Source organism: Cryptomeria japonica, chromosome 1 (assembly GCF_030272615.1).
Source record: "Cryptomeria japonica chromosome 1, Sugi_1.0, whole genome shotgun sequence".
Classification (NCBI taxonomy): Eukaryota; Viridiplantae; Streptophyta; class Pinopsida; order Cupressales; family Cupressaceae; genus Cryptomeria; species Cryptomeria japonica.
This window is the reverse complement of record NC_081405.1, coordinates 643,393,415-643,404,876: the sequence shown is the minus strand read 5'-3', so window position 1 is coordinate 643,404,876 and position 11,462 is coordinate 643,393,415. Positions and strand designations below refer to the sequence as shown.

The following is an 11,462-nucleotide window of genomic DNA, read 5'->3' as shown; positions in this document are numbered from 1 at the left end:
TTCAAATTTATGAAAGGTCATAAACGATACATATTGTACTCGATTTGAGTATGATAGAGGAACACCAATGAAAACAACCCAATTCGATATCTCCTAAAATAACCACCATTGGGGAATAACTCATACCTACACATTTAGGTGGAGAGGTAACCCTATACCTATATACTCAAAGTACATATCAAGTGTACTTGCTCAATATATAATAGGAAAAGCATAGCATAATCACTCGATTGGGTACATGATCATATAGCATGTAAGTTAACATTGCATCCAAAAGTCACAACATCATGAAAGCATCCATTCACAACATACATAACTATACACATATTCATATATTGATAATATAACATGTAAATCAACATCGCATGCAAAAACCATACCATTATGAAAGCACATATTCACAACACATGTAACTATACACATATTCATATAACTAGAATGTTCAATGATGTCATTCAAGATGGCTTCCCAATGGAGTGGATGACTAGTGTCGTCATCCCTCTATAAAAGCGGAGATATCAATAACCCATCTAACTACTACACTATTATGGTCAATCCTCTTTTTGGGAACATGATAATGCATAGAATCAACAAATAGGCAAAAACAAGAGGAAAAAAGAGCAAAAGGTTAGGTTGGCTTTAGACCAAGACATTCTACCATTGATTGTTGAATCACCCTCAAACACTCAATTGAAAAAATATGAACACACAAGGTGAAGAAGTTTTCTATTGATTTGTTGTTTTTAAAAAAGCCTTTGATACGATTCATATAAACAAATTATGGAACACGATGGAGTAATTAGGTATTCTAAATGATTATAGAGTTGTAGTGCATAGACTTTGTGAGTAGGTTAGAGCTAAAATAAGAACAAGTGAGGGAATGTTTGGACATTTTGACAACAACATTGGGGTTAAATGAGGGTGTCCTCTATCCCCCCACTTTGTTTATTCTATACATTGGCAAACTGGAAGAATGGTTAAGAAAAACATAAGGGGGTGTATTGAGTTGGTAGCTTACATGATGAAGCTACTCTTATATCCTAATTTTAAAACATCCCTTGGTTTGAGAGAACATGTAAGGGCCTTGGAGCTCTTTTGCCAAGAGATTGGGATGTAAGTGAACACTACCAAGACCAAAGTCATGATATTTTCGTTAAAAAGGAATGACAAACAAGATACATTTATTTTCAAAGGTAGTCCATTGGAAATAGAAAGAATACAAATATCCTAGGATTGACTTTCACTACAAGCTAAGTTGGGAGACTTGTCAAACAAAAAAGATACAAGGAGGATGAAAAGCTTCTTACCCACTCCAAAATAGGAGTAGGAAAGCTGAACTTTGGGATTGGTAAACCAAGAAAACTCTTTTGGTTTGCTGGTTGCCAGTTTTTCTCCATGACTATGAAATATGGAGAAGTAGCATGCCAAATAAAAAATAGAGACAAGTTGAAAGAATCCAAAAACATCTAATCACAATAGTCTCAAAGTTGAAAACATAGTCCCTTATGAGATTCTTTTGGTTGAAGTAGGAACCTTATTATTGGAGGCAACAATAATAACTAGGTTGTTAAACTATTTAAAAAAGGTCGAGAACATGCGTAAGCATCATTGACCCAAAATAGTATAGGAGGAATTAGGCGAAGGAAGAAAACTTGGAGGAAGCAAAATAATAAATGGTCGAGCACGTGGGATGCCAATTTGGAGGAGTGTCCTAACAACAATGAGGAAATAGAAAAGTATGTGGTGAAAATAAAAAATTGCCACATGGACAAAGTAGATTGGATGAAAGAAAACTTACAACATCAAATAGTTTAACCCAATATGGGAGTGTGATGATAAAACATGTTTAGGAGCAACTATTAAAGGAAAAAACAAGGTTGTTAATTGCATAGTTGAGGATTGGATCACATTGTCTTAGGTGTTAGACTGAGTGATGAAGAATACCTAAGGAAGCTTGAGAAGAAAGAACATGCAAATTCTATAGTCAAGGAGTGGTGGGGACAAAATGACACTTTCTCACAGAGTGCACAAACTATGAGAATATTTGCACCCACTACAAATACAACTTCAAAGTTGGAAGCCTTCACGAGCTACAAGAGGAAATACAGAACAATACCTTCTTGATCAATATTCATAAAAAAAAAATCAACATCGAATTTTTTTTTTGAAGATTACTTGGATTAAAATCTTTCTCTCATCAAATTCTCTAAATCCACGTGTGGATGAAATAGTTTATAATTATGGAACTCACGTAATTCTCTAAATTATAAATCCACATGTCCGTATGAAAATGTTTATAATTATAGATCTCGCTATCATATTTCTACAGAGCAACCGACCAAAGAGCAACCGACCAAAGACACTCGCAGATGATTGATTGGAGGAAATAAAAAAAATTCCTCTATTGATAGGATTGGTTGGTGAGATCAGAAGGAGACAAATCGCATATAAACGAGAACATATTATTAAACTAGTTTTCTCGGAGTATACAGTGGAGTTAAATCCAAAAAATCTAGCAGATCCTGTTGTAACGTGGATCCATCTCTCATCTCATGACATGTGTGCGTAAGCCAAACCCATAAACATATTAACACATCAGCAAAATTGTATAATAAATCTAAGCAAATAACTATTCTTGTCATTGTCTCTGCAGGGCCCTATTCATTTACAAGAGTTCTACAGAAGGTATGCAGTTGTGCTTTTCTTCTTCCTGCTTTGAAATGTTTGATTTAATTTGGTTTGGAATAAAATTGAACATAAATCCCAAATTTGTTTTTTCTCGTATCTTACCTTCCTGCATTGCACCTTTTGATTAAATACGTTTTAGAATGGATTAAAGTGGGGCACTCATTTTCTTATTCGCGAGCAAAAGAAACTTAATAGGTCTTTTTTTTTTGGTTATTCCCTCCTTGCCCAGATCTTATATAGGGTAGCGACTGCAACTAGATACCTATTTCTAGTACTCTGTCAAATCTTTCCCAGACCCAAATGAAATTTTTTGATTTCAGGCTTTGGATTGGCCTGGAAATGGGCAATGCGAACTTACGTTTCATAGGTTCAGTATGCATTTAGTACCAGGATAACTCATATCTGAGCATGTTTCTATAATAACCCAGAAGTTAGGTGGCTATAAGATGAAACCAAGGTTTTGTGAATTGGGTAGCAAGATAAGCAGAATTGACTGTGGAGAAATATTCCACATTTAAGCTCACTTGATCCGGAGTAGTACTTAGGATGGGCTACAATTTCTGAAGTCCATGTTGCTAGATGGAATTACCGGTGGGAGTTCTTGTGGATCTTTACTTATGAGCGGTAGGTGATTGAAGAAATCACTCTAAGTCCGTACTACTTGACGCAATAAATCCTGAAAACATTAAAAGCTATTCTGTACTAGCGAACAGTTTCAAATGCTTAAAGATTTCATTTTCTCAACATTACTTGTTAATCCCCAATCATGTGGTTGCAAAAGGTCCCAAAAATTGAAGTTTTACCAGGTCAGCAAAACAGGTGCATTTAGATTTACATTTCTCATCCCTGTTAATTAATCCAATCCTTAGGTCCTAGGTAAGGGGCTAGAAAAAAGAATGTACATCTATGGGTCAAGTAATTGCCAGCTAAGCAGAGAAGTTCATTCCCATAATAGAGCCTTGATTACTTCTTCATCCCCAAGATGGAAGCCTGATTGCTTATGTTACATCGGTGCCTCTTCTTGTTCATCAATTGGATAATGTAGATATTGTTAAAAAAACTTCGTATGCTAGAGGTGGAAATGTAGTTGGAACAGTCCCCATTCTGTTGAGTCAAAGGCTCTGAACTAGCAATAAGCTGGAGTATTTATTGTCGCAATGTTGATCCTAGTTTAATATCTGGCAGATGTGCCCTCTGCGTAACGTGACTTTTTAAGGTAAACGAAGTTGAAGGAGGTGAAATCGCAAACAGTTGGCCTATATATCTTTGGGTAAAGGTTCAGATGCTAGTATTTCTTGCTTCCATGGGACAAGGATTTACAGGCAACGAAAATTCCACAGATTATCAGCCATTTTTGTGGAGCTTTCTTCCTACGTCAGTGTCTGACAAATGGTCAGATATTTTGCTATCTTATGGTGCATCTGAAAATTCTTTCGATTATCTTTCTGGCATATAAACAGTGAACCTCAATTTATTTACAATTGTTTACTAATTGTATAGAAAAGTTTGAGGATTTAATTGCTATTTAGTTGATTAGATCTTAGGATCAGCCTGATCTGGGTTTGTGATCCATGTAGATCATGAAAAATGTAAATAGAAATGTGAAGAGCAATATGAACTCACGAAAAATAAATCAACGAACACAGTCTGGAGTTTGCAGGGTCAAATCTGACTGTACAGGATGAATCTCCATCTACCGATCCTGCAAGCTGCAGAAATGACCCTTAACTGTAAAAATTGAATTCGAAATGAAAAACTGACCGTTCTGTTTCCAGCATTCAAAGGATCGTTTGAGGGCCCAAGATGGATACTTAAGCATAAACAACGGTTATAAATATTGGAGGGAAGAATGTCTGTAGTCTGTTCACATGGAAGAACAAATAATTTTTTTGAATTGATCAAAGTAAGGAAAATTCAACTGGTTCATTAGTGTAATCAAACATTGAGACTATTGTGTACGCAAATAATGGAACAAGGGGCTAATTGCATCCACGGCAACTTATTTTACTTGGTAATCTTTTAGTATTATATTGGTAGGAGTGCATTTGTCACCATCAAAGCTGCTTTTGCCTTCGTCGAGTGTCTCCAAGCTAAAAATTCTTGATTTCATGTTGTTGAATTCTTTGTTTTTTCCGGCACGTTATTTTCTTATTTTGCAACAAGTTTCTCTCTTTAACACTGCCATTTGTCGGAGCAAGTAGATAGTATATGTAAAATTTGAAAGGAAATTTGCAGCAATAATATACCATATCCATATAACTTCAAGAGAGAAAAATTTGCAAACAAGTATTTAGAATTCACAATGCAAAATATAGACAAACATACCATTAAGATAACACAAGATGTACCCTTAGAAAACTCTCAAAGGGGAAAATATAATCTTCAAAAGCATTCACATACTCAATGGATTATCTCATGAACAAATATTATAATACACTTTTAGATTGTATGCAAGGTTCCTAAAACATCAAACATCAAGCTCCCTAATTGCATTCTATGTGAACAAGCAATTGAGAAGCATGCAACCACACATCTCAATCCATTCTCCCTCTCCTTGCTATGTAACTTACAAGAGATGCTTAATCAACCTTAGTCAACAAACCAAAGGTATGGCAACCAACCTCGACAACTACTTATGTGCTTGCTTTTATAGAAACAAGGTTGAACAAAACCACCAAATGATATTACATAAACCATGTGTCTAATGCCATGAGCTTACAATATGATGTCATTGTCATTTACTTTGTTATACCAAGTTTTCCCAATATTAAATATTTTTCTAATGTGCAATCTACATAAAATATTTATCTTAATGTTACATACAACATGCAAAGTAGCCTCAAGAATGTCTAAATGCTCGCATCCCTAGATTCCTTAGGTGCATCACAAATAAGTTTTAAATTTATACCATAAGTATTATGTAAGGTAAACAACACATCTTTTCCCAACATTCTCCCACTTGTAAAAGTAAACTCAAACATGAAGGGAACAATCCCTATAGCCAACATGTACCATCAAAACATACAATTGCTCCATCAAGATTCAAGATACTTGCAACAATAACCAAGGTGACCATCATCTCAAGCATGAACACTCTCGTTCTCCATCATGCCAATGCACAGAAATCAAGTTCCAATCCAAAGAGAAATGCCACTCAAAATATCACATAAAAATATGAATCTCTCCTCAACTCTATCCAAACACAAAAACTTAATCCAATGGTAACAAATAGGCTTGATTGGCTGCCAAAAAATAATCACCATAGCCGGAAAAGCAACCACAACTAGTTGCTAACACATCCGACCAACTATACCTCAAAACCAAGGTATACCAATCATAATAGGTAAACCCTATGCCATAAACATATCCAATCTAGTACATGATCTTAAGTCCCTGTATATACACTCTCTTGCATAAAGAAGTCCTCCAAGGTAACAACACATAAACATGCAATAAAAAACTTTGACCCATAGCATTGCAATATAATATGAACATCCAACAAAGGAACACATAAACAATGTAACATCCCCCCTTGTTCGGAAGTTTTAATTTTCTGATTGAGGGATATTTTTGGACTTCTGATTTAATTGCTCTTTTGCTTGTTTGTTTTGATTTGATGTTTTTGGAATAGAAATATAATGCTATAAATAAAATGTGAGTTGCATTTTAATTATTTGATTTTAAAACAACAAATTTCACAGTTAAACCCTTGCCTGCCAGAATTAAATTAATTAAATATAAACATACTCGAATTCCTTGTCAATAGAAAATACATTATTTGCTGATAATGTTTGTTGACCAGCTATAGGCAGTAATCACAATTCTAGAAAATGATGATCAACCCTGGGTTTTCATGCCTAGACTGGTGAATTCCATACAATAAAATTCAAACATCCAAGTTTCAGCATGTGGAAGCTAGAATGAGGGTGGCTGGCTGAGAGAAGATGAAACGTCCCTTTGCAGCCTTATTTGGTCCAAAACGTGCCCTATGAAAGCCACACACTTCCTCTTGAAACCCTCAAATTGGTACGGCTGAAAGTTTCAATGATATTCCTCTTGAAATGTGTGCAATGTGCAATAACTATTCAGATCTGGCCTTTAGAATGCTTTCAACCTGCAAATCAGTAATCCCTGAATATATTCTTGAATCCTCTGTCAAATGCTGTCAAATTCTGTGAAATTAAGCTCAATTGAAGCCCCTGAATAAAGCCTCCTGAAATCAATGCTCTTGGATGATGTTCCACACTTTCAAGCATTTGAACTCTTGGGAGTTTTCGTTCCCAGAAGCCTGAAATTCTCCAATTGCAGCAAACCCTTGCTCACAATTTGTCCAATTCTTCAAAAAGTAATCTTAATGATGAATGAGGAATTGATTGCCTTTTAGCTTTTTATATTTTCTTGAAAGGGCGTGATTTTTTATGTGTGTTCTTAATCATTAAAAAGCACATTTAATATTTGCTTTTTGATATAACTTAATATCTCTACGATGGGCACCCAAGTTAGCTAAATTCATTGGCTTTATTAAATTAGTAAATGCCTTAGCATTTAATACCCTTTTTAATAACCTTTTAACTTAATTTAATATTATTAAAGCATTTAACTTCAATAATAATTAAATTAATCCTCCAACCATTAATATAAGCCAAAATAGTAATCTTCTGATAATTTTGCTAACTTCTGGAAGATTACCAAGGTGTGCTAGATCACCCTGATGCCTTACTATAAATGGTAAGGTTGGACTCCATCGTGCCAATGACTTACTAAAAATAGTAAGTATCCGTCAAACCCTCTAAAAGATCCCTAGAAGCCGATCGATGAACCAACTGGAGAACTGAAGCTGAGTTTGAGGCCAATTCCCCCAAAATAGCATTTAGTATAAATAGTAATATGCTAAACATAGCCCCAACTATTCAGGCTCTAAAACTGAAGATGCTGCATGTTGAAGCTGACAGGAGACTGAATCCATGGCCATTTGCCAAAAATGGTGGTTACTATAAATAGTAATTGCTAAAAATAGTGAGTCTCCCAATTGACCAATCGGTGTCGAAACTAACACTTACTAAAAATAGTAACTAACTATAAATAGTAAGTCTTGGACAAGTTGTCCAAAATTACCCCAGAAAGTGTCATTCATCTCCACTAACCCGTTTGAACACACTTGCATCATCAAAATACTCCCTTGACCATGTTAGCACCAACCTAGAGACAAACACTAGCTATACTATAATAGGGCCTAAAAATGGGGACATTATAAAGAACTTGCAACTCCCACTACATGGGTAATGTCAAATTTGAAATCAATCAAGGTATCCAAAAGTTTACCAATAGCACTTACATAGGTGTAGCAAATACCATCAATATCATCTAGTACCAAGGAACATCTACAATGATATGCAAACTTGTGCACTAAATTACCGCAACACAACTCTCTAAACACTTGTCTCCATAGCTCTCTGAAGTTCCCCATACCATTGAAGAGAAAGATCAAAGATTCTCCACGCTATTACCTAGAAGTAATTAATGAAGTACAATAACAACAAAATGATGACAAACATAGTGATCACAGTGGCTCCACACAAACCTCAATCCCAATGTCATGTGAACATGAACCTCTAGGAAGAAACACAAGACCATAGAGAGAACTTGTAAATCAAAACATGCAGTGTGTCCTATCAACACCTCTAAGTGCTCAAATGATGACAAGTTGAATCTCCTTAACAAAACCCCAAATGGAAAAGCCTTATCACCATCCAATAGTTCATCTAAAAAATGAAACATATAATGTGAATCGATAGACCAACCAGAATGTAAGCCTCTCAAATCAAAACTATCCATTTCAAAAACCAAGGGAATAAGCCCAAAACTATCCTCTACTCTTCTCAAATAAGCCCTCCAAAACTAACATCCATAGCTCAAGACATTCCCATGAGAAGACACAGGAAAAACAACCCATGCCAAGCAATCTTCAATAAGGCCTCCAGAACTAACATCCATAGCTCAAGATTTATTCTCATGAGAGAACAAAGCACAAAAAAAAATGCATTTGAAAACAAGGTGGGCTATATCTGCTAGAGGATTCATCGTCAAGAGGACCAGGAGTGAAGAATGAGATTGCTCCTCCAAGATACACCAAGCCGCAATGACTCACCAAGAACAATCTCCTCAACAGGTTCATCTTGAACTCACATCCAACCTAGGTGTAGGCTCTCTAGTCCTCTTGCTGAAACCTCATCAAAGAACAACCATCTCAACACATGATCTCCAGGAACAAAATATCTCTAGCCTCACCCAAATTTGATATAAGTGTACAACCAATCATCTCATGCCACTCCAATTCCAACGCAACACTGCAATAACCACAAGTTCACAAGCAAAATGATCACACCACTCATCAATCAGGTTATCACAAATCAGCACCAAAGCTTCAACTCTAAAATCAGGAACTCCACGTGACATTGTAATCTACATCTCTTCAAAAGATCACTGTCTGTAATGAACATATTTGCTCCTAAGAGCACTTGCATCATGCCTGCACTCTAACTAGAAATCAACTAGAAATCAAGAGTGCGTAGCATGTATCCTTGAAATCATGGGTTCAGTTATCTTCTGGATAGGCTCTATCTGCCCTCTCGCAGAGTCTGCTACCTTTGATTGTGGATCAATCGCTAGGGGTGCTGCCTCTGCTTCTGCTGCTATCTTTGTTGGCCCAGAGCGTCATCCTTCCCGTCCTATGCGAGCAGCACTAGGGAAATCTGTGTGTGGAATCTCTGGTATCGACTTGGGTTGAAATCCATTCTATGTCTTCTGTTGTGATGACATATACACCATGGCACTCTAACGCCCATCCTCTAAATAAGGATCATTTGTCAAACCGATAAATCATAACTAACACCTCAACCAAAGACTTGAAGAATCCTCCGTGGTGCTAAGATGTCAACATCTCCAAACCACATGAAGATAACCATCTCTTGTCAATAGAACTTGATATGCTAAAAGAACTCTTACCACATACAAGAAACAAGATCCAAGAGCTCCTCCATGACACCAAAAACCATTGCAGAAGATCATCTATCACCAAGTGATGAATCCACATCACTGCCAAATCTCCCACTAAACTGTGATACTGAGCTATGTATGGCATTGTGATAACTATCTTCTAAATGAAGATCACCTATGGTCTACATACACTCAACTGCAACACCAACTTCTCTAGAAGTTAAAATAGAACCAAGATCTCCAAACCAAGAAGATAAACCAACACCTACAATCAAGACCTAATCCAACCACCGACAATACATTTGCATAACAACCATGCCATGCCAAATCTCCAAGCATACAAGGAACCTCCATGACACTATGATCACTATTGAATCAAGTCTTACATGTTAGTTAACAACTGTGGGTCCCACAACATAATTGTATTAGGTAACACGATCTCTCTGTCTGATAATGACAATCAAATGAATGAAGTAAGTGACCAAACTAGCCCAACTAAATAAAATTTGCATCCACACTGAAATATCTATGAGCATAGACGGTTGAAATCTAAGTTATCCTTGCAACCTGTTAGTATAAAGTTACTATAAACATTGTCATGTTCCCTTTTTTGAACTAAGAATATAATTTAATAATTTAATTTAAGCTGGCCAAAAAGAAACTTTAATTTTATAAAAAGACTTCTTTTATTTTATTATTAAATTAGAACGTACCTGAAAGTGATTTTAAAAAGGTCTCAATTGTTGTTGCTAGTACAAGGGAGCAATTTGAAATATTAAAATTAAAAAAAATAGAATTTCTAGAGATTCTTTAGGGCTTAAATTAACAAATAAGTGATTATAAAAAGAGTTGTGCTTGAGAAAATCGTCCCTTGTTTGTTGCCAAAAATCCCTTTCTTGAAGATTGAGCATTTGGCATTCATCTTTTAGTCAGAGGACAAAAACCCTCGTGGAAATGAAATCAGAGGACGAAAACTCTCGTGGTTTCCAAATTGAATTTGGGGATGAAAACCCTCTTAGCTAATAGAGGTGGAAAGATCATTTTTAGGAGCATATTGAAAATCGTAGAAGTTGGACTGAAGATTGAAGGATTCAGATTTCAGTTGGTTTGTTGTTTACGATTTCTGTTATTTAGGTTGTTGCGTATATTTCTAGTTTTAGTTTGATATGAAAATTCATTCTTATTTATTTATCCCAGAATATTATATCTATTGTTGTTTATAGACAAGCATCATTGAATAATATCTAAATTGCAGAATTTGCTATTGGTCGTACGGCATACCTTGCTGGGCAATATCATCATAGGCTAATATTTTTTATATTACTTATTTTTCTGCCAGTACCCCTTTTCATATGCTCATGTTGTTATTTCAGATTAAAATGAAGAGTTGCTGAAATTGTTTGAGCATCGTAAGGAAGGTATCAAACGCCTTTGTGCCATTCACTTTATTATATGATTCAGTGGTTGCCATGCCCTATGATTATTGGATATCATAACTTTGGCGATTCATAATATTTTATTTAAATGCTTCGTGTGTATCCAACATTAATATTTTATTGTTGGATTTAATTAGTGTGAAGCTGCTGTACTTTATTTAAAGGGTGGTAATTCATAATGGTGAAGATATAATTTTTAAGGCTGCTGTACCCTTATTGGGGAACAAGGCTTGACTCATATCTGAGCATTTATGCTTGGTCTGCCTCTTTGGTGGGTTGCATATATATATATATATATTCATACATAATGAGTGGGATGTGAGTAGTCAAGACTGCCACAAT

The 11,462-nt window shown here is 35.6% G+C and overlaps 1 protein-coding gene across 4 annotated transcripts in view; it reads left to right on the top strand.

The window, feature by feature from the left end:
• Positions 1–2,325: 2,325 nt before the first annotated feature.
• LOC131037817 (manganese-dependent ADP-ribose/CDP-alcohol diphosphatase) overlaps positions 2,326–11,462 on the top strand; it is a 54,805-nt gene continuing 45,668 nt past the window's right edge. The window contains exons 1-3 of one of the 4 annotated variants that reach the window (XR_009372479.1): positions 2,326–2,561; positions 2,654–2,685; positions 10,940–11,027. The gene's annotated coding sequence lies outside the window, so the exon portion shown is untranslated. Of the gene's footprint in view, positions 2,562–2,653; positions 2,686–3,873; positions 4,081–10,939; positions 11,028–11,057; positions 11,103–11,462 lie in introns of those variants that run through there. The other 3 variants (XM_059220592.1, XM_057970038.2, XM_057970036.2) reach the window with 3 other exon arrangements.